The sequence below is a fragment of the Protopterus annectens genome, chromosome 8.part0, assembly GCF_019279795.1.
Source record: "Protopterus annectens isolate FY-2018-M chromosome 8.part0, PAN1.0, whole genome shotgun sequence".
Lineage (NCBI taxonomy): Eukaryota > Metazoa > Chordata > Ceratodontiformes > Protopteridae > Protopterus > Protopterus annectens.
In genome coordinates this window covers 1859522260-1859547383 of record NC_056741.1, presented here as the reverse complement: position 1 = coordinate 1859547383, position 25124 = coordinate 1859522260, and the positions used below count along the sequence as shown (strand labels likewise).

At 41.3% G+C, this 25124-nt stretch overlaps 1 protein-coding gene across 2 annotated transcripts in view; it reads right to left on the bottom strand.

The window, feature by feature from the left end:
- The window catches only part of LOC122809682 (zinc finger protein 239-like), a 50226-nt gene extending 29242 nt beyond the window's left edge, over positions 1 to 20984 (bottom strand). Inside the window, exon 1 of one of the 2 annotated variants that reach the window (XM_044081357.1) lies at positions 20245 to 20984. The gene's annotated coding sequence lies outside the window, so the exon portion shown is untranslated. The other variant, XM_044081356.1, reaches the window with a different exon arrangement.
- Positions 20985 to 25124: the final 4140 nt, after the last annotated feature.

Sequence of the window (25124 nt, the reverse complement as noted above, 5' to 3'; positions counted from 1 at the left end):
GGTTTCAAATATATTATCTGAAGAATGATATTATGTTAAATTACAATATAATTCTTTACAAAGATTTTTAGCACAGTTAGATGATATACTGGAACATGGGGAAATATTTGTTTTTTTGAAACATAAAGATGTCAAAAAATTGACTGTTAATAAACCCAAACATCCATTCATGTATGCTATCCCTAAAATACACAAAAATTTGCTTAAACCCCCAGGGCGACCCATTATTTCAGGAATATGATCTTTACTGGAAAATGTTATTTTTTTTTTGGATTTCCATTTCGAGAAATATCTGACTGCCATACCCTCTCATATTAAAAATACTCTGCAAATTTGTCAAGAACTGGTTAATTCAGAATGGAAAGAGGATTATTTCTGGGTAACAGTGGATGTTACCGCTTTGTATTCTAATATTGACAAAAGATGGGGTATGGAGGCTGCGACGCCCGTGCCCTGGCCCAACAGAGCCTCAATCCTCACAACTAATACCAGAGAGGGCATCTCATACATGAAGGAAAGGATAACAAATACACACGTTACAGTGCAATTTCCCTTAAAAGCACACAGAGATCACAGTCAGTCTGGGGCTGGTCGCTCCCTTGCTCTCCAGGTCCCCAATAAGACTCCTCACTGGCACAGCTATAGGGACCAGAACTCAGCTTAGTGGACAAGCTAAAACCTTTAGCACCCTCTTTGTCCAACCGGTGCTTCGTGTCTCTGCCCAAGTAGCTGACACACACACACTTTGAGATAAGAGTTTAGACAACCACACAGACACTCCTGGGAAAGGCTGGCACAGGTTCACCAGCTGTGCCCCCATTACCCAGACTATACGGTAATACCACCTGCCACCACCCAGTTAATATTTATCAGCTACTCAAAAGCCCTTAAAAGGGTGTCCAATTCTTACTGCGCAATTTTATTATCCAATTGGTAGTATAACTAAACAGTTTAGGCTTATTAGAGGGACTTGGTGCAGTAATCACTATAAATATGCAATGTACTCAAGCTATAAACATTTGAAAGGTTTTAAAATATTTAATAATAAATAATAAAAACACAAGACAATACTTCTTACTACACAGTGCTAGTCAAGAGTTCTGAGATTACAGAGAAATACTTAAAATAATTTAGTAGGACAGTTCTGACATCACAGAAAAACACTTATTTCTAGTTCCTAGCTATTTCTAAAAGAAAACACAAGTCTAAAATAGCTTACATAAGAAAACAGGCAGAGCGCTGATGAGTTGGATGGTCAAGACAAAAATGCTTAATGCCTTCGATTCTCTCTGTTTCTAAAATCACATTCCTGGTTCCCAGGCTAACAGAAACTACATTTACATTTTTAACATCTCCTTGTGTTATCTTGCAGCTGGTCAGGAAGCAAAGCAATAAAAATACACTTGCATGTTTAAATCTAGCAGTTTAACTCTTGATTAAAACAATAAAAAGAATGTCCTTGTCTAGATGGGCTGGAGCTGACTTTAGATCAAAGGGTCACAACATGTTTTTACTGGGTCAGTAGAGAGCACAGTTACCACGTTTTTCCAACAGCATTTTTTCCATTTAAGACAACAAGCCTGTGATTCATGTTAATATTTACAGATGACAGAATTATCTATAAAATTCTATCTGGCTAGGCTGGCACCCTTCACATCCCCTCCCCCCTGGAGAACTCAAGCTAGTTTTTCAAGTGACCTTTAACAAAATGCTGCTTGAGAGAGTTAGGTCTGAGTATACATTATCCCATTCCCTGTCTTGAGAGCCCATCTGCATTGGCATTTCTAATCCTACTGCGGTGCTGCACGGATATATATGCTTGCAACCCCAGCCTCCATCTTAGCAACTTGGCATTTTGCTGGCTGATTCTGTTTAACCATGTTAGGGGATTGTGATCTGTCATAACAGTGAATTTTCATCCATACAGATAAGGCTGAAGTTTCTACAGTGCCCACACTATGGCTAGACATTCCTTTTCTACAGCTGCATAGCATTCCTCCCTGGGTTGGAGCCTATGACTGAGATAAACCACTGGGTGCTCTTCTCCCTCTGAAGAAATCTGGCTAAGTACAACCCCCACCCCATAGTTCAAAGCATCCACCTGCACAACACATTATTTGCTGTAATCTGGACTAGCTAACACAGGGGGTCCTCCCAAAGCTTCTTTAAACCTCTGGAATGCCTGCTCACATGCCGAGGTCCACACTACCTTATCTGGCCTGTTCTTCCTTGTCAGGTCTGTGAGGGGAGCAGCTATGGTACTATAACTGGGGACGAACTTTCTGTAGTAACCTGCTGTCCCTAAAAATGCCCTCACCTGCTTTTTAGTAACAGGTGCAGGCCATGCCTGAATGGCTTCCACCTTGGCAGGTTCTGGCCTTATCTTACCATTCCTCACTCTATGTCCTAGGTAGGAGACCTCTTCCATACCCACCTGACATTTGCTGGGCTTAATGATCAACCATGCCCTCTGTAGTCTGCCCAGCAGCTCCCGGACATGCTGAAGGTGCTCTGGCCAGGAATGGCTGTAGCTGGCAATATCATCTAGGTAAGCAAGGGCAAACTCTCCTGCTCCTACGAGGATATGATCTACCACCCTCTGGAAAGTCGCTGGGGCATTCTTCATCCCAAAGGGCATCTTTGTGAACTCATACAAGCCAAAAGGAGTCACAAAGGCTGACTTCTCTCCAGCACTGGGAGTCAAGGGCACCTGCCGGTAATCCTTGGTAGGATCAATAGTTGGATGATACTTAGCCCCACCCAGCTGCTCTAGGGCCTCATCTGTCCTAGGCATGGGGTAAGCATCAGAATCTGTGTGACTATTTAATTTACTGTAGTCCACCCAGAAACTGGTGCGGTCATCCTTCTTTGGCACCAGCACCACTGGGGAGACCCAGGGACTGTTAGACTCTTGAATCACCCCCTAGTTCCAACATCTCCTGTACCTTCTCCCTCGGAGTCTGTTTGACTCTCTCGGGCACCCTATAAGGGGCCTGCCTAATAGGCCATTGGGGTTCTGTGTTCACCTGGTGCTGCCCCAGGTGGGTGCAACCTGGTTTCCCAGTGAACATGTCCCCAAATTCCTGCAACACTGCTCAGATTTCTCGAACCTGGGTAGGAGATAGCTGCTGGTACATTGCTACCCCTTCCACTGAAGTGTCAGCCTGAGCCTGACTGAGGAGATCAGTCCCCAGATCTCCCTCAGACTCCTCCTGCAATCCACTGCAAATGCTCAGCACAAGGGCCTCCCTATCATGGTTAGGGTTCATCACGTTAACATGGTACAATTTGTGCCACTGCTTTCTGCCTACCAGTTCCACCATGTAGTTAATATCACTTGCCAACTTGTAGGGTCCCTCCCAAGCTGCTTGCAGCTTGTTGTGTTTGACAGGAATGAGAACCATTACCTACTGCCCCACAGCATACTCTCTAGCTCGAGCATTCCTGTCATACCACACCTTTTTCTGTTGTTGGGCTTCTGCCAGGTTCTCCTGGGCCAAACCCATGAGTTCCCTGAGCCTTGTCCTGAGGTTTAAGATGTATGCCACAACAGACTCCTTGTGAGACTCACACTCACCTTCCCACTAATCTCGAATTAAATCTAGAGGTCTCCTCACCCTATGCCCATACAGCAACTCAAGGGGTGAAAACCCTGTGGATTCCTGGAGAACCTCTCTGTAAGCAAACAGATGGGGCAAATATTTGTTCCACTCCCTCTTAAACTGATCTGCAAATGCCCTTAGCATGGACTTGATTGTAGAGTTTAACCTCCCAACAAAACCATTAGTCTGGGGATGGTAGGGGGTGGTCTTCATGTGCTTCACCCCACAGAACTTCCACAGACAAGCCAGCAGGTTTGACATGAAATTGGCACCTCTTGTCAGTCAGTATTTCTTTTGGGAAACCTACCCTGCTGAAAACCTCTAACAAAGCATTTGCCACCTTCTCTGCCTCAATGGAAGACAAAGCCACTGCCTCAGGGTATTGTGTAGCATAATCTACTACCACTAGGATATAAGTTTTCCCTGTGGAACTTGGGTACTCAGAAAACCCACAATATCCATAGCTACCCTCTGAAATGGCTCCTCAAGCACAGGCAAGGGCATCAAAGGAGCTCTCACCTTGCCTCCTGCCTTGCCTACCTTCTGGCACTGTTCACAGGTCTTGCAGTACCCTGTTACATCTCTGGAAATTCCAAGCCAATAGAAGTTCTGCATAATATGACTCTTTGTACGTTTTATGCCCATATGACCCGCAATGGGAATACCATAGGCTATGGCTAGAAGCACCAGATGGTAGGCTACACTACCAACTGCTGCACTCTCTCACCTTCTAGCCCTCCCTCAGGGGTCCACTCTCTGTATAGTAACCCTTTGTCCCAGTATATAGATTCCCGCTTTCCTTGAGAATCAGGTGCCTCCCTAGCTACCTGCCTCAGGCCTTGCAATGTAGGGTCTGAGAGCTGAGCATGTCTCACCTCTTTCCTTGTAACCCTTCCCAGCTTCCCTTCCACAGGAAGTCTGGCATCCTCTGACAGTGGTGCCTCACTGTCAGCCTGGATACTACTACTCACCTCTACCTTTGCAGTCACTCTGTCCAAGGGATCCTTAGTACCCCCAAGCAGCTGTGGATCACCTTCAGTCTAACTGCTACAGGGTAGCTCCCTCTCTGAAGTAACCACCTCAGCAGTCCTGGCTGCAAGTATGCAGTCTGTCTGGGTCTCCCCCATGCTACCAGACCCACATGCTTGTCTCCTAGCCTCAAAGCATGTAACTGCATAAGCACATGGTACTGCCTCATCCAAATCCTTCCATATCAGGACATCTGCAGTATGGTAGTCTGGTACACTTTTTGTCTCAAGACAACCTATTATTGGCATTTTGTCTTTCCCACTTACTGGCTCCCTCACCTTTTGTTCCCCATCTTGCCTCCGTGGACACCTGTATGCCACATGGCCCCACTGCTTGCATTCAAAACATTTAACCCTATCTCCTGGACATGTACCTGGACTAGAGGCTTCCCCTGCTACTGGCAGATTTGGTTGGGGCAGTCTGTGCTGCCCATCATGGGTTCCTTTAGACCCATGAGCAGTACTGGGGGTCCCCTTCCTTTGCAAGGCTGCCCTGCTTGCCAGGTATAGGTCTCCCTTCTTCCCCAACTCATCTGAAGTAGCACACTGTCTATCAGCTAACCAGATCCTCATGTCCTCAGGCACAGTGCTAAGGGCTTTGAGTTCCTTCTTAAAGTTTACTATACAATGTGTTTTTACATTACAGTAGTATGCATCCTAAAAAAACTAAAATGAATACTGTGAAAGCACAATTAATGAGAGTTAGTGAGTTAACGGATGGAGATAAATATTTCAAAATTGAAAGTATGAGTTTATGTAACAAGTTTATCACTAGGGACTATCTTGAAAATGTGGTAATGGATAAACTTAAAGAGGTAAATGTAATAAGAGAGAATAAAAGTTAGAAAGTTAAATGTGATAAGCAACAGATTATAGAGTTTCAGTGCAAATTACTAACAGTGTCAATGCTGAGGCTATCAAGAGAATTATTAATGCCAATTGGAATTTATTAAAATGTCATTCTGAGGTTAGCAAAGTAGTAGGTGATGCTCCAGTGTTTGTACAAAAAAAGAGGGAAGAGTTTGAAAAATCTCGTTCAGATTAAACTGAAGCCTGTGGATAGTAAGAGTCTGAATCCAGACATACATAAGTGTTACAATTGTAACTTTATTCATATCAGTTAACAGAAAAATGACATAAGTATATATTAATGGTTTTAGTACAGAAATGAAAGGAAGATATACTTGTAAATCCATGTTTGTTGTTTATTTAGTAAGATGTTCTTGTAATTCATTTTATGCAGGGCATACTACTAGGGAGTTATATCAAAGAATGTATGAACATAAACATGCTGCAATAATCAAAGATGAAAGTAATGTACTTATGAAACATTATAAAATTAAACATTTTGATAGTATATTTAATGCTGAGGATGAATTAGGGTGGCTAAAGTATTCATGGCAAGTAAGGTTGAATGCCTGCCACCTACCTGGTCTTAATGAGAGGGAAGATTTTGTGGCTTTCCTTAAAAGGAAAGGTTTAAAGCATTCATTTGCAGGTCATGTGATGATATTAATTAGTATTTAAATGTGTGCATTGCAAAGCATTTTACAGTCTGCTGAAGTCATGTTTAAAGATGAAAATGCTTACTGTTTAATGTCTTAAGAATAAATTCTAGCTTGTTTTTTCCTTCCGGCTTTTTATTATATTTAATTTTTTTAGTTAGGTTTATTGTTTTTTTTGTTTGTTTTTCTGTGGTGATCTGTACAGATACTTGTGCTGAAAAATGTATTTGTAAAACTGCTCGTGTTAGAAATGTACCAACAGTGGGTCCTGCTGGACAGAAAAGAAATACACCTGTATCTGTTGAAATTAATATATTGTGACAGAGGATACTGGAAGCGAAGAGGTTAATCTCAGTCCAGCTAATGTTGAAAAATAGTCTGAAATTAAATTTCTTGATTTAGAGGCCATAAAGATTGTATCTTACAGTTCTGATTGCAGCCAAAGGCAAACTGTCTGTGAAAAGCAGGAGTAGGAATCCTACTGTATTGTCCTTAGGGGTGAACTAATTGCTACCCTGGAAGGGTGGAAGTTTTTGAAATGGTTTTATAGCTTCCAGATACTATAACACATCTTAGCAAAGCTCTACGTGTGTATGGTAACACATATGTGCAAGATTCTGACTCCGTTTCTAGTAAAAGGGGTAGTGTGGGAACCAGTCAGATGAAAAGATGTATGTGATGTCATTCTGTAATCCAGCACTGAAGTGATGTTTTAATACTAGATGAGACAGAAGTCTCAGGGTAGTCTGTTTTGAAACCTGAAAAAGAACCCACTTCATCCTGCCTCGCTTTATTAAGTAAGTACGAAACTGTAATTCTTTAGATCAGTCAATAAACTATAGTGAGATTAGATAAGTACTGTTTTTCTGTACTTAACTATCTGTGTTATCTTTAATATTTAATGTGATTGAAACTATGGTGTTTATTCTAAACAGATATTTAGTATTTTCATGTTCTTTTATTATTTATTATAAAATATATTTAAATGTTTCATTGTGGCCAGTCTTTCAGAAAAGGTTTTAACCTTTGAGAGTACTTATATTTATTTGCTGACACTGTGGCTGCTTCTGCAACCATTGCTTCATTGGTCAAACACTAACATTTGTATTAGTATTAGCTTTACTCAGTATAATTTGGTACCCTTGTAAGGGGCTTAGAGTAGCTGGTTTTGGAGTGTTCTGGTGGCAGTATCTACCTTAGAGTCCGGGCAGAGGTGGCATAGCTGGTAAATCTGTGCTAGCCTTTCCCATGTGTGTGTGTGTGAAAATCATATCTCAAAGAATTTGTGAGCAGGGACACAAACCACTGGTTTCACAGAGAGGGTAGTAAAGGACTTGGCTGGGGACTCAACTCTACAGCTGTGGTCAGTGTGGAGTCTTATTTGGGGTCTGGTGAGAGAGAGGGAAACCCAACCCCAGGATGGGAACTGTGTTCCCTGTGTGTTCTTAAGGAAAATTATGCTTGGTGCAGAGAGCTGCATCTGAAAATACTGTGGCTATCTATTTTTGTTCCAAGTGAACATCCCTCACTGGTGTCCGTGGTGAGGATTAAGAGTCATTGTTCACTTGCCCAAAAAAAGGATGTCACAACCATAAAAACTTTGACTTATCACTGGTACTGTGACAGAAACTGCATCAGCAATGATTTTCCATGAAAAGCTGCAAACAATGAGGTGCAGTTGCAACAGCTGTGATTGATGAATTGAATTCTCACCCGTACATTTGACTTTAGTCAGACAAGTGTTCCTTATACAAATAATGTACCTCCAATGTGCCTATGAAAGTATATTTTATATTATTGCAAAGAGGCTGCATTTTTATACAGTTTGGTAAAGAACTGTGAACCTACAAATTTTCCTGAAAATGCTTTTCTACACTGGTTTATATTAAATGTTTGTCACTGTAGTCAATCTCATCCTTTTAATTCCAAGACTTTATCTGTCTCAAGTCTAGGCATTCAGTGAGACAGGGTTATGTCTTAATGAACACATGATCAACTTTCTCCTTTACAAGCTATCCATCACAAAATAAATATCTGGCAATTTAAGTTGCTTTACATAAGGTTTATTTCCTAATCTCATTCATTTTTACTGCAAAATTTCTTTGAATGCAAGCTTATTTTTTCAACATGTTGACCAAGGTATTGCTGTGCATTTCTTATACCCAGCAAAGTGCTTATACACATTGGGACAAGGACTTTTGTATTCTTGGTGGTGAATCACCTTAATAATTGACATTGATAATCAACCCGTAGTGCAATGGAGTACAATAATTATGCTCCGATATCATGAAAAAGACAAACTAGCTAAGTGCTTCTATAGCCTGAGACACGGTCTTAATTGTTAAGCACACCTGCTTCATTTGTTAAGATCACATGTCACGTTAGGTGGTTAAATCTGCCAGTGGTGGCCAGCAAATGACAGCAGCAAAATTAAAAACAGATTTATTTGTCTGCTCTTTGTGCCAGCAGTGTGTCCCTGACTTTCTGTAACAAAAGAGAATTTGTTATACTGACTTTCTGACAGTGCTTGCTAAGTGCTTTACAGCTGTCAAAGCTGGCAAACACTCAGTGCTTTTCCCCGCTACAACTAGTAGCACATGGAGCTGATAAAGAATTAGAATCAGATCTCTGATCATAACCCTTTATAACGTGTTCTCGAAATGAAGTTCAGCTGCTAACGGTGTGCTAAACAGCAAGGAATACATCTAGTGATGCAAAACACACTACCACTGACTGAGGCCCCAGATATTTAGCAGTTGCATAGCACACTTCCTATTCAAAAAGCATGCAGGGCTGCTATTACAAAAACAGAATTATGGACCACTTTGTTTGAAGACAGCTCCTGAATTAACTGGTATTTTCCTTTGGACACAACTTTTATATGCAATTTTAATAAGAAAGAAACTCAATGTCTCAAAAAACTCAAAGCCCTGTCACTACACTCAGTATCCTACAGAGAGCCAAGATGTGACCTGTGTCTGGAATACAAGACATCCTCCACTCCAACCCACTACTGACGGATATATTGCACATCAGCAAGTCAAATGGCATCAGAAATACTCAGTGTAGGGATCTAAACTTCTTCTGAAACATCAACAGAATGGTCTGGAGGGACAGGTATAGCTCACAGAGGATAATGCTGCTATAGAACAGACTCTCCATCCAAATAAAACAAATTTCATCCCTGTCTATATTCAAACACAACTTAGATATTTGGATGAGAAACAGAAAATTTACAATGGGACTGCTCTGATACTATTAATGGACAGCGGCAGCTCCTAAATGCTTTATTCCATGCATGGACCCTCAAATTACCTACAGTATGACCCCAGTTATTTTTATCTGGGTCAATATATAATTATGGGATTGGTAAGGCCAACCTCAATCAAATGAGGTAGCTTAATTTGAGCACAAAAGGGGAAACTGGCTAGGCTTAAAATGGCCTGCAGGGGCAGCTAGCCTAGTACTTCCCTATGAACCTAAGAAGGAGAACATGAGATCAGTCTCACACACTAAGTAGTCCAAGAAATTCCCAGCTTTACATAAGAAAGGATTCAGCCACTTAGAAGCTACATATTCTAGCTACCTGGTAAACTACTTAAGCTGTTAGTGAAAGACTGAAGAATGTTGATCACGCAAGTGAAATGTGAAATTTGGCAACGGGAAGCTAGCTATACAAATGCCAAAACTTATAATCTCAAGGGACAGACAATGAGATGAACCAGGGTGGCTTGTTCATCAGAAGGTTCCAAGAAGAGGAGAAGGCAATGTTGTTCAAACAAAGGCACCCATCAGAGGACAAAGCAGACAAAATTTTAACCACACATCCATTCCAGAAAATTTCAGACTGCCCCCCGTGTGTGTTGGGGGGGGGGGCTTTTACCCACACACCTTCTATGCATTCTTGTTGCTTTCGATCACCACATGGGTCACTGTACCACAGAAAAACACAACAGCTATACAGGCTAAAAAGCCACAGAATAAAACTTGAATCTGAAAGCTGACAAACCAAGCGTAAGGTCAAATTGAGAATCCTGGAACACCTGGGTGATATAAGAAATGTAAGGTTAGATAGTCCAGTGGCGAGTCATTTTCATGAGAACATGGAGGGTCAATGAAAGATTTAATTTTTAGTGTTATAGCCAGGCCCTATGGGGTGGGATTGAATAATAATAATTTTCAAAGAAGGTTATTAAACATGGAATCAAGGTTTATTATTAATTTCAATACTCTCTATCCTAATGGTATGAATTTAGAGGTATAAAAAAGAATTATTTAATGTTACAAAAGAATTATTTATGTAAAATAAATTATAGAAATAGTTTTGATAAGATATGTAATAGAGTTTTAGGTAAGGTTGCATAAATATGTTTTTGAATATGTGACTTTAAATATTTGAAAAAAGTTAATTGATTTAATTAAGCATTTAATCAAGCATTTAATGGTTGATGGTTTAAACAAGACTGTGTTTGTGTATGCAAATTATTCCATGAGAAGGCAAAGGCCGAGGTACCAGAATTATTAAAGGATATCAAATCGTACAGTCCGTGCTGCTATTTCCATTATTGTGGTCTTTGCACTGTACCACAGGCAAGAAAAAAAAAACATCCCTTGAAGTAAATCTCATCCTTCAGCAGAATTTGGCCAAATTTCAGACCAATAAACAAAATTTGAAATTCAGGCAAACTGAACTCAACCAAATGACCTACAACCCACCCACTGTGGCCAAATGTCAGCTTAAAGCACATTGGAAGGAAAACATCAGTTTTAGTATGTTATACATCTAAGAGTTACTCCTAGCTTCTAACAAGTCTAGTTTCTAAATGAAGTGGCTTGTTTTGTGAACTGCAGCCTGCTGCCTTAACATTACAGCCAGATCTTTATATCGATCTCTATAATGTTATAATTACACATTTGGCAAGCTGTACCCTATCTTACCCTATTAAAGCATATCTTCAACACAATAGGCCTATTTAATGGCACATGGTTTATTTCTTCCCATTGACATATTTCATCCAGTTCTTTTAAAAATTATTTTCATTTGTGCTTCTTAGTAGTAATTTTTTCTGCTTTAAAATCATGGCCTTATCTCATTTCATTACATCTTTGGAGATTGTAATGTCATAAGAAAAAGAATGCTCATGTAAGAGCCACCCTCTCCAAAGCAAAAAACACAGCATCAATGGGACCAGATGGTGTCCCGGGCTGCATCCAACATGAACTCCGAGAAGAGCTAAACCCAAACATAAAACTACTGTTCAATCTCAGCCTTACTACAGGATATGTACCCAAAGAGTGGCGTACAGCAACAGTGGTCCCTCTCCACAAAGGTGGTGCCTCAATGGATCATGGAAACCATCACCCCATAAGCCTGACTAGCTTGGTCTGCAAAGCTATGGAAAGGATCATCATGGACCTCATAAATAAAGATATTGGGGACCTACAGACACTGGATCCTTCCAGTCGCTTTGTTGTTAAGCAGATCCTGCCTCTTGCATCTCCAAAAGGGCCGGATCAAGGGCTCAAACAGATTAAATAGGACATGCTGAGTCCAGGTCAGGCAGAGTCCCTCATTGACTCTCTTCAAGAGGAATCTTGATGAGTGGATGGGAGATCGTAGGTTTACCCTGGGTATCACTTCTGTGTCACTGTTAGACAGATGCACAGTATATTAACCTTGAAAAAGGACATAGCAAAATTAATTTAAAATGGGTGGCGAAAGCCAAATACACTCTGGCTAGGCTTATAAATGCCCTAGGGCAGATAGCCTAGTATGAACCTATAAATGCAGGACCAAAACTGAAGGCATAGGGTGCAGGATCCACAGGCATTGCTAGACAAGATGTGAGATATTTGTATCTAGCATGTCCAGCTTCTTCCCTATGGCTTCCTTTCAAGAGGCAGTGCTTAATATACCTATTGTAAGAGGTACCCTGAGGGCATCCTCACAAGGCTTCAACTGGCTCCTCTCAACCAAAGGATGCCACAGCTCTACTCCAACATCTTCCTGGATTGCAAAACTCTTTATTCAATCATATACACTGATCTCAGCAAACCTGTGTAGTAAAGTACAGTTGTGTAAGTTAAACTTACCATAACAGTAAATGTTCGAATGATCATAGGGGTTATACCCTGCCAAGGATATAACAGCCGGCCAGCTTCCAAAGCTTCAGGGCATTTTCATATGCCCAAACTGTCAGGCAGCCTGAGCTGAGATGACTAAAAGGCATGTTCGGGCATGAAGCCCTTCAGAGCTTTCTTGCCAGCAGACAGAGGTAGGCCGAGCCCTCAAAGGACAATGATAGGAACAGCAAAAAAATAAATGTTCACACCTTGGCATTAAAAACACACACACACACACACACACACACACACACACACACACACACACACACACACACACACCAAAAACAAGGGGGGTTGCAGGGAGAGGGCAGCCACTACAGCAATGATCATTCAAACATCTACGGTTATGTAAGTTTAACTTGCACAACTGTACTAGATTCATCATATTGATCACTGCTGCAGTAGCCCTAGCTATATGGATAGATTACATTAGCTAACTGTATTTGGAAGCTGGAAGGAGAAGAGTTCAGGAGCTCCTGGAGGATGGATCTAGCAAAGCTTGATCTGGACCTTGAGAAGGAATTGAGCTTACAGTGCTTTGCAAATGTATATACAGAGGACCAAGTAACAGCTTCTGGAATACTCCTAGAATCCAACCCTTTCCAAAAAGCCATAGACGAAGCCCAGGCACTGGTACAATGTGTCTTGACCCTTCCTGGAAAGTTTTGTTATGGTGAGTCTATCAAAAGATAACAGCCTTAGACAATCATTTGGAAACAGTCTGCTTTGATACAGGTTATCCCTTAGTCTTACTTTCACAAGAAATGAAAAATTGATCCGAAGATCTGAAAAACTTAGTTCTGCCAAGATAGTACCTCAGTTGTCTTTTGACATCAAAGGTATAAGGTATCCTTTCTTCCTTATTTATAGGCTCAAGAAAGAAAAAGAGGAGATGGATAAATTGGTTTAAAGTAAACTTGGATACCACTTTAGGCATAAAAGAAGGTTAGTTGTCAAAGAAACTCTATCTCTTTGGCAAATAAAACAGATTGACTCACCATAATGACTTGCAACTTAAGATGTCTTTCTGGCAGAGGCCAGAGCAATCAGTAAAACCATTTTCCATGTTAAGAACCTAAAGTCAGCCACATTAGCTGGATCAAATGGAGCAAGTGTTAACTTCTGTAACACAAAAATAACTACTCCAAGGAGGGGCTACTGGTTTGCTTGGAAGCCTCTTATGCAAAACCCTTTTCAAGAACATTTTGACATGAGACTGCACTGAAAGAGGAGAATCCATGGGCAAATAGGCTGAAATGGAAGATAAATGAACCTTGACAGAGAAATAAGAAAGGCCACAGGATAGTAACTTGCACAAATATTGTAGAACCAGGGAATACCTAGCCCTGAATGGGTGCTGGTTATGTTGTTAGAACCAACTAGAAAACATTTTCCATTAGCTAATATATGATTTTCTAATAGCAGACTTTCTTGCCTCCATTAGTACCTGCTGTGTGTCCTCAGTAAACAGGTGCCTAAAAAGAATTACAACCTTAACGTCCAAAAAAGTGATCAACGTTGAAAAACAACTAGTAAGCAAACTACCAATGCCATAGAAGGAATGGAGGAACAGTAAACCAGTTTCACGTACACATACTAAATTCCAGGCACAAAACACCTCCAGAATTTTTTTAATTTATTTAATACAAGAATTGTACATAAGAGTTATGCACTTTCATTCCGCAAACCTGGAACTTCATCAGAACAATCACCCCTGTACATCATTTCCTTTTTAAAGACCAAAAGTTTAAATCAGTACATAAAAGTCTAAATACTTTCAATTATAAAAGTGAATAAAATAAAATATATACGCTTTCTTTTTTATAAAGAAGTATATAAATGTTTAAGAAATGCTTACTGTATTATTAAAAACAATCTTAATACACAAATTAATACACTCTAAAGTCATGAACATAATAAGAAACTAAACTAAACACATGCTAAAAATGTATTAAAAATATATACTCTTATTTAAGAATCTACAATTTAGCTGCCCTTAAATTCAAAACTGAAAGAATATATACAATGTCATTTAGTCCTGGTAGGTTAATGGCATCTAACCTAAGTTGCCATAGTAGCTCCTTAAATTCACGTCTTGATTCCCAATCTCCAGCTCTTGGACTCCATGTAACTTTTTCCAATACTGCAAATTTAAAATTAATAAAATCACTGCAAGTAACAGAATGTTTGTAAAGATCATTATTTATGTTACTTGATCTAAGATCATAAGTGTTCATAAATTCTCGTGTAATGCTCATTCCGTTTTTGTAAATAATGATATGTCACTTGTGAATATCAACATGATTTATATAAGATGCTTGTGTTACAAATATATTAGAACTGTATGTCATGTGTATATCAGACTGCTCTGTACAGGTGTTTGATTTGAAAAGATATTTTGTAGAGTGCTTGAAATACATCCCCAGTATGCCCTGCTAAAAGAGAACAGAAATGTGCATGCACTATTGTAACTGTTTAAATGTATATATTTTAAAAGTGGAAATTGGAATACAGGAGGTTAACTTCAGAAAAATAGCTGAAATTAAATTACTTTATAAGCTAGGCCGGAGACATTGACTATATGCTAAGAACACTTCTGTATTGTCTTCAGAGTGGACTAATTACTAGTTTTGAAAGCATGAAGGAATGTAATTGTTTTATGACTTCCAGCATCTGCCAAAGATCTGAGGTCTATGTATTTCCACAGGTAGATGATAAATATTGCTAGCTTCCAGCAGCGGGGGTTTCCCCTGGGATAGAGTTGGGTGGCAAGAAATGATGTATTCTGCAAGCTATCCCAGCAGTAATATTTGAGACATTAATTTGAGAAGTTTCTTAGAGAGACAGCCCATTCTGTATTCTGTCTTGGACCTGGCAATAAGAACCCTTCACCACACATCTGCCTTGTTCTGATGAAGTAAGTTGCTACAGAACAGTATAATTCTTTAGATATAGTCAGGAATATAGCAAAGCTTAGATATTTTTCTTTATTTATTTGAGGCTGTCCTGCAGCTTCCGCAGGGATGGGTCTGACACAAGATAAACATTCCCTGTTCCTCCTCCCCAGACCAACAAGGGTGGCTCTCCCTTGTCCACAGTGGGGACCCTAACAGCAGCAGATGTGGCTAATTCCTGATCCATAGTGGACATAGGTGATACACTAGAAGGATCTAGGGTAAAAGATGGTCACAGCAGAGTCATTTGCCTGCAGATGAGGCAAACTGCTAGCTTGCAGTGGTGGCAAAGGCTGTTTGCTTAATTTTTAATTTTTGTGGCTGGAAGAAGGATTGACCATGGGACCAGTAGTCTGTTCCATGGCCAAAATGGTGCCTCTTTCCCAGGGAAGACAATCAGCAATTGTCGGTAAACACTACCAGTCCACAAAAGTTATTTTTTGACAGAAAAAAAAAAACAGAATAAAACACAATGCCTGCCACATAAAAGTAAAACAAACACAATTTATCCACAGAAACAATGCTTTCAGTTATTTTACACCACTTTTAAACTGACAGAAAAAAACAAGTGCACTGCTTACAACAAGTACATTACAGTCCTGAGACAGTCCATTAAAACAATACTCCTAGCTTTAAAATACCTTTCCTGATGAGGAAAGTAATAAAACATCAACAGAATTAAGAAAATGCTAGCTTTTTTACCAAAGGAAATTTATCTGCCCAGCCTCATCCTTTTGGTCAGTACCCCAATCTCATGACCACAAGAGAAGGTATGGACACAGATCAGTTCTGTCTTATGATACAGCTCTCATTTAGCCACTATAAATTAGAATAATGCTTCCAATACTGCTGTTGTACTCATAAAATGACTAATCTCTCAATTCTCTCTACCCCTACTCCCGAACAAGACTCCAAGATAATTAAATTCAATTTGAGGTAGCTGTTCCCTTCATACCGGTTCCTTTCCAGGAGATAAGTCTGACCCGATTTGGAGGTGTCAATTATCATTCCAGCTGCTTGACACTCAGAAGTGAAAAACTCCAGTACTTGCTGGAAATTAAAGTCACATGATGTTACAATAATAACACTGTCTGCAAATGACAAAGATGCAAAAACCTGCACATTCCAAAAGTGTAAAATTTCCAAGCACTCATTGTATCTTGAAATCCTCACAGGACCACAATCACCCTGCAAATTTAATACATTCTGGATGTGTCTTTTCAAAAGAGATCATGTCCACCAAATTAATTTTAGGAATTCCACAAAGTGTTCCCGCCACTCCAGATACGGTCATTATTCAGGGCCAGTAATTCCATTATTTCCCCAAGAACAGTTTGGGCAATGTCCTCATCCCAAAATGCTCCCCAACAATCACTAGATGGTTTAGAAAAACCTCTCTGAAGCTATTTAACTCATTCACTCCAATGGAGCTCAGGAAGTTTGCACTGTAACTTCCAGTGGGCAGAGCCTAAGCCTTTTGACAGAATCAAACTATGTCCTCACATTTCAAACTAATGTTCATATCTCTGGAACCATAGGGGTAATGAAAGAAGTAGAAATGGCAAACTCTTCAGCACAAAACTATTTTTCTAGTCGTAGTATTATTTTAGATTCTAGGTCATAAACAGTATTTTATAAGTCACAGTAAACACAGTAACAATTGCATTTGTAATATTTTGTAAACAACTTGCAATATCTCAGCAACCACTCAGATTAGGTTACATACATACTGTCAGCAGCATTTTATTCATCTGGCTGTGACTGTGACTTTCATAAAAGGCTAAGGACTTCTGTCTGTGTTACTTGGTTGTTGAGATATTTAGAAAATGTAAAAATTATAGCTATATAAATGAATATTAAAAAAAGTTAATATCCATTTACCTGCACTAGACAGAGCTCAAATATTAATGCAGTTGAGTTTGCCATCGTGTAAGCTTTAAGATTAAATATTTTAAAACCCTGTACATAGCGTGGTTTTAGAATTATTGATGCAAATATGAACACACAATATTTGACACCTAGATGAGTCAGTAGGAGTTAACTGCAGATGAACCAGGAGGCGTCACTCAGATGTAATTATTCATCATGGCCTCGTCACACTCCTCCCACACCAATGCATTTTCTTCAGTGACAGACAGCGGTTGTCTTCTTGGACTACTGATGTGATCATTTAAATAAGAAGACCCTCCCTTTCTTGACAGCACTGAATGACACCCCTTTTGTTTAAACCGATAGCTTCCTTCAGTGCTGAAACAAAATCAGATCTCACTTACTGCTACAGCAAGCATTAACCACCTCTCGGCCACAGCCTCTTGCCACTAACTCAACTATTAAAGTCATGAGAACAGTCAATTTGGACTTTACACCCCTCCCCTCCTTTGTTATATGCAAGATCCTCTGGAGGAAGGGAGCTGAATTTAACCCACACAGAAGCATCTGACAGGCATTCCCAGAACACTCTCACTGCATAATTGAGTTTCCCAACTCTATTCTGGCCATATGACTAAACTTGCCATCAAGCTGTAAAAAAAAAAAAAAAGGATAGCTCAGCATCTCCCTGACAACAGTATCTAGGACATTCGGCCAACGATCTGATGACAGGACTATACAGTTGAACACCAATCTTTGGCCCAAGGTGATCCTGGTATTAAGTACACTGATAAGCAGTATTTATTACATAATTATGATAACTAGCATACAAATCCAATAACAACTTACCACTTTGTCTCAAATCAAGCATTCCTTTTTTGTCAAACATAGTCCTCCCAATACCTCCATCATTTTCCAAATCAGAAAAAATGTCTACCTTGTATAATTATAGAATCAGCAGCAGATACTATATGCATTAGACTCATGGCAAGCAGAGAAGGCTAGATACTCTGAAAAGATCTTAGATGGCTATAACAAACTGTTTCCATTTCTGCAACCTGCAACACAGTGACGTGACACTCTAATCTGATGACACAAACTCCAAATGTGTAGCATCAAGATGGGGTCATCTTAGTATCCCCACACCAGTTTGGGGTCTATCTCAAGGGGAAATCTACAGCAGCAGACAGAGCATCCCTAATCAAGAAATCTGACTCCAAAACTAATACTCTTCACACCAATAGTGACATCTTCCCCAGCAGTGAGGTAACATTCCACATCCCAAGAGCCAGTCTCCAGTGACAGAGTCTAGTCCATCATAATCTGTCCTTACTCCTGCTTGCTATTCGCCAAAGCAGTAAGACATGGTATCAAGTGTGTAAAGAAACAAATTAACCAAGAACACCACAATTTGGTCAATGAGAATTTTCTACCTGCTACTTGACTGGCACAGAACTTATCCTTCACCTGCAACTGGTAAACCCATATGGTTGCTACCAACGTTTACTCTCCAAGCTTGAATTATGACTATGTGGACTACTCGGTCATAAAGCGCTCAAAGGTAAATGTCATCCTCTTGACTGGCTCCATGAGTGGGTTCCAATATCCCTATTCTGTGTTAGACTCTCAGATTATTTAAATGAAACATCATGGAGATCAGTTTGACTTGGCTGACATTTTTGCCAAGGGTGACTCTACCAGAAACACAAAGCTCAATATCCGCAGTTCTAAGGATCACAAGGGCAGATGTACCCCTTTGCCACAACAAAGTCACAATCCCTGGAGATCTCATGTAAAGGATCTGATATAGCAGGACTTCTAAAAACAAATTCCATTATGCCTGTGCATCCCCAATAAAATAAATAAACAACTTAATCACAACACAACAGCAGATTACCAGAGATGACACTACCAGTCACCAAAAGAAACAATGCTGAGAGCCAACCATAGCTCTCAACTGTCCCAAATTTTCATTCACATTGTTGCCCTGTCCCTCCTAAAAATATTTGATTTTCTAGTAAATTGCTAAGGGATACAAGGCAATTCTTAACGTGACCTTTGTGTTTCATATCTCCCGTTTTTCAAAAAAATGTATACTGATGCAAAACATTTTGTTTTAACAACTTTAAAATAATTAAAATAATATTTACACATTGTTACATATTTTGAGACTCTCCAAATCGTTACTTCAGGTTTTGTGTAGAACTCTTGAGCAAACAAGTTGGCAGGTGACAGGTATGCAGTCAGATGCTCTACAGTTTACTTAATTATGCATTTACAATGGTTTACCAGGCAAGTGAGCTGGTCTACTGACTATTTTCAATCACAACCTAGGCACAAAAGTACAACTGAAAAAAAAAAACATTTTACAAATGATGTGCAAGTTACAGTTACAAAACATTTAGTCTACTGGGTGTTAACAGCAAAGTAACTCGGTTCGATAACAGGCAGCCAGTGGGTCTTGCTCAATAAATTACAATGATATGTCCTATTACCGCAAACAAGACAAACCATCTTCATTCCGCCATTAGAAGCTTTTGCGTATTGCGGACTACATGTAGTCAAAGGAGTGGTAGGACACATTTTAGTTTACGGTTTTTCGCTATGGATATTCATGCAGCAGGATAGAGGATATCACAAATTCCAGTATCCTGTAACCTTAAATTCTAAATAAATATATATCTAAACACTACAAACAATTTTAGATTACATACCAGGACTTCACAGTACAAAGGGAAAAAAAGATGCAGTTCAAACCACAAAGGAAAAAAAACGTTCAAAACCAAGATCACTGTTTGCAATTATTTATAAATATTATCCATCACTTGTGCATTTTATATAGTCAATCAACATTTTCACAAAACCGCAGTTTGTTTCCCAGTTGCAGCAAAACCAGGAAGACTATAACTAAACACACGTTAATAAGTTCAATAAAACACAACGTACGAATTAAACTATACCACTTTTCTATTCTGAATCAAGGGATGACGGCTGAGTTAGGTGTCATACTCCTCATGTAAGTAATCATTTTCTGCACTAAATACTCCGTTATTTTCCATTGCAACAGTACTGATTGGTTGAGAAGAATATATAATCATACGTATACAAACATAACCAGTAATCCAATAAATGCATAATGAGCCTCAGAAGTTCGCAGTACAGAAAAATCCGCTGTCTGGGTCCCATGTTTAGTTTTTTCTACTTAAAATTGCTTCCTGTTAAGATTTTTCCCGGGTTGCCAGGAGGCGTGCCAACTATACACTATTCATAATAACTGAATATTCATAAGATGACGGGACTTCCTACTTATGCGAAGATGGTCTGTAGGATATAGAAGATCTCACAAAGAAGCACGAATGTTATCAGAACGTTTAATATTAATTGGAAGAATTGCGGGATTGTCTCTCCGACGTTTTTGTTCAACATTATATGCGCAGAAATATTTAATGTGGTCTTCTGTATGGGGGTACTCAAATATAGGTTTTAAAACCAAGAAACGTAACTAATCCGCAAACGGCATAGAATGACGCAAAATAGCCAATGTTAACTTGCAAAAGCATATGACAACATCTGTGAGGTTTTAATAATGCGCAGCGCGAAAATCACACTTAATTTCCACGTTTTTCTGCTGGGATCACTAGCTGCTATTGTGACATCCAGACCATGCCTATCGACTGCCCCTGATTTTGACTCAAATTTAACTCGGTCGCTCTTAATTTCTCCTAAAACTGACGACTTTTGGAGAAAATGAGATGAATTACACTTCGTAAATAATGGCAATAGATCAGAAAATGAGTATTAATTCACTTTCTCATATTCTGTTGATGTCAACAGGGTTTATCTCTGCAAGCATTTTCTCTCTCTCTTGCCTTTCGGTTTGCATGCATTTTCTGATGGATATCTTCTTCTTTCTGCTTTTCCCGGTTAGGGGTCGCCACAGCGGATCACCTGTCCGCTCATGATTGGCAGTGGAGTTTTGCCGGCGCCCAACCTTCCGCAGAAGGCACACACATCGACGTCACGGGGCGGTGTTACTAATTTAGGAAAAGGGCGGGTTTAGCCATTCCACACGTGCGAAAGAAGGGTGCTCTTTGTTTTCTTTTTCTTTCATTCGACGTCTAATACGGAGTTGGGAGAACAGTTAATGTATCGTCCGTCACTTTTATTAAATTTTGTGTATTGTGTTCATCGATCCTTTTCAACGAAATACGAAACTATTATCCTTTGTATATGATTCGCAGGACTGCAAGTTTGAGTTGGAGTTGCGATTTATTTTCCGTATTTTATTTAGTGAGCCAGTTCATTAAAATAAGATACCAATGTTAAGTTGTCAATCTCGCCTTCATTCTTGCTGGATGGGTTTGGAGCCGATCCTCGGCTCCAACTCTGCCACTTACTAAAGCTCGAGAGCTAATTTCGAGGCAACCCTATATCCCATGATGCAAGGCGATGACTACCCAGATCTCGTTTGCCGCTTTTGCTTGTGAGGTACTTTTTTTACCGGCTCCTGGTAAGTTTTTTCAAATTTCAGACTTTTAGTCTCTCCCCTTTAGTTTTAGTCACTACCATTGTTGTGTAAACTCTTAACGATTAGTTTAACCCTATTTCCGTTAGTGTTCCCTATTTTTCCAGTTATTTATCCCTTCCCCTAAGTTAGGCCTTAAGCCTCCCCCTTTCCTAATTTTTTGTCAGGGATTCTGTGTGGTGTTTGAGTGTGTTTGTATCCCTGTTTTAATTTTTATTGGATTGGGTGTTTATTGTGTGTGTGTCTGTGTTTTTTGTCACTTAGTGTTTCCTTGACACAGTTATGTCGAAGGACACAAAGGTCTCAGGCTTCAAGAAGTGTGACTCGTGCTGTCAGAAGATGTCTCTGATAGACAGTCACACTTCTTGTGTTTACTGCCTGGGACCTCTGCACCTGCAGGACTCTTGTGCTGTCTGCCATGCCTTCAGCCCAAGAGTCCTGCAGGAGCGCAGAAATAAATGAATACTGAGGGGCTTATTAAAGCCTGAGAGCTCCCCGACTAAGTCGGCTCCGGGGAAGCCCTCGAAACCAGTTAAGCCTTCGGTTCCAAGCCCTAAGCCATTGGCTACTGGTTCACCTTCTGTAACAAGATCGGCTCCGCCCGGAGCCGATCCTTCTATGTCACAAGCTACAGTATCGGCTCCATCCGGCGCCAATACTGTTAAATCTGGGCACTCAGTGTCAGCTCCGGCTGGAGCCGACGTATCCTCGGCTCCTTCGGCTCCACCTATCTCAAGAAAGAGATCAAGATCCCCTTCGTTGGAGTCGATACATTCGGCTCCGAGATCACCCCTGCTCTCGGAGCGGAGCCATCAGAGCCAGTCTTCTCGGTCGTCCAGGCTGTCCGACCACGACCTTGAGAGAGTGGTGAGTAGACTATTAAAGTCTCAAGCATTGGCTCAAATGCTCCATAGCCCGTCTCAACAGATGGTAGCTATTACACATCCACCTAACATTCCTCCTTCGACTCTCTTACAGAGCTCGGAGCCGGAGCTCCTCGGTGCCGTGACTGTTGTGACTTCGGAGCCGATACCACCCCCCCCTTCGGCTCTGTCGTCCTCTGCTCTGATTTCCTCCTTGATGCCTTCATTGGAGGGATCCGGGCGTCTGGTCTCTCTCGTCGGCTCCGAGGGGGCGAGTGGCATCGGACCCTTGTCCGACCCCGTTCTCCCTCTCGGAGCTTCGGCGCTGGTGAGCTCAGCCCTGACATCAGCCTCGGAGCCGTCCCTGTCGGTGCGGCCTAGGGTTCCTATCTCTTCGGAGCGGGAGCCTTCTGGCCTCTCTGACGGGGGAGCCTTCTGGCCTCTCTGACGGGGGAGCCTTCAAGGTGATGAGGAGTGTACTAGCCCCAGGGCGTAGTCAACATTCAGTTCCATCAGCTCCTCACACTACAGTGCCTGCTGACATCTCTTCCCACTCTCTTGCTCCTGGACCCAGAGATCCAACGCCTCAGGTTTCCCCACTGGGAATATCTTCCTCTTCCGAGGCTTCTCCTGACCCGTCAGGTGAACCTCTGCGTAAGAGGACATGTAAGAGGAAACATCTAGACTCCCCCGAGTCTATTACATCCGATACTGACTTGGATGAGTCGGAGGGATCCCCAAGGTCCCCCTCTGAGGATGTCTCTTTCTCAGACATCCTTGAACTCCTTAAGCAGAGGGGGAACTGGCCTTCCCTTAATCCTTCCGAGGACGAGTCGGTATACCTGGAGGCGTTCGGGTCTCGACCCTCCACCTCCTGGGTGTCTCCGCCTTTCGACCCTCTTATGGAAGTGGTGGCTCGGAAGGCGTGGATGGCCCCAGATTCGGTGGAACCCATTCCTCGGAGGCCTTCTGAATTCATCACGGCCCCACCTGATAGGCAATATTTGACAAAAGGTATCCCGGTTGATGCCATGGTGGTGGCTGCAGCCACCAAGAAGGAACTAGCTGATCCTTCAGTACCTGTCCATCCTCCTAACAAGGATTCCAGGACTATGGATAGGTACGGCAAGCGGATTCTTTCTTCAGCGACCTTTGCCATGCGGTCGCTGAACTACTTGTGTCACTTCACCCGCCTTCAAAGAGATGTTCTTAAAGAGTTGGGAGAAGTTTTACAGGATCCGTCAGCTGCTGGGTCCCAGGATAAAATTAACTCATAGCTAGGAATCCTAAACTTCATTGTTAACTCCTCCATGTGGCTCATTTCATATGCAGCCGATGGAGCGAGTAGGGCCGCAGGCACAGGAGTGGCTTTAAGGCGTCAATCCTGGATGCGGCTTTGTAATTTTGCAGACCCCTTCAAGGCATCCTTCACAAACTCTCCTTTTGATGGTTCGACCTTGTTTGGACCTCAAGTGAAAGACACCTTGACTAGATGCGAACAAGATGGCAAGACTCTTTCTGCCGTAGGAGTCCGTTTCTCCACCCTTCAAGACCTTACCCAAAAGGTCAGAAGGGAGGGAAAATGTGGTTCCGCAAATCTCAAGGAGTCACGCCTGACGCACGAGGTCAGTTTACCCCCAGAGGCAGAGGGGGTAACAACAACAGACACCGCCCTAGGGGCAGAGGGGGTCCGCAGAATCAGGGTAGCAGGGAGCCTCTCTGACAAACCCTTCCAGCATCCCTGAGATGTTGCCCGATTGTCCACCTTCAGAGGCAGTTGGGGGAAGATTATCGCTGTACCCAAAAGCCTGGCTTTCCCTTTCTCAAGACAAATGGGTACAGTCGATTATATCCGAGGGTTACAAAATTCCCTTTATTCAAACCCCAGTTCAGCAAAAGGGAACCCTTCCAGATGTTCCACCCGGTCTAAGAGAACTAGCAGTACCAGAGATATCAAAACTGCTAGCAAAAAGAGCCATCCAGCCAGTCCCAGCAGACCAAATAGGATCCGGAATCTACTCAAGGTTCTTTTTAGTACCAAAAAAGACAGGGGACTGGAGACCAATATTAGATCTCAGCAAACTAAACAAGTTTGTAAAGAAAACAAGATTCCGGATGGTCACGCTTCAGTCCATTCTACCCTTTCTGGGCAAGGACAATTGGATGTGCTCTGTGGACCTTCAGGATACGTACTATCACATAAAAATTCACAGGCGCTCCAGAAGGTTTCTCCGCTTTCGGCTGGGGGCCAGTCACTTCCAATTCAGAGCCCTGCCATTTGGATTCACTACAGTCCCCAGAGTGTTCACCAAATGTATGGCAGCGGTTACGGCTCACCTGAGACGTCAAGGATTCCAGGTGTTTCCATATCTAGATGACTGGCTCCTCACTGCCACCACCAGGCATCAACTTCTCCAAGCCAGAGATTACACCATTCACATTTGCAGAGGGCTAGGGATTTCTATAAATTTTGAAAAATCTGCCTTGTCGCCCTGTCAATCTATTACATTTATAGGCGCCAAATTGGACACCGTACAACTTTCAGCAAAGTTAACAGACCAAAGGATCTTGGATATTCAAAGCCACATCCATGTGATTCTTCACAGCGACAAAATTCAGGACAGATTTGCTCTGAAAGTATTGGGTCTTATG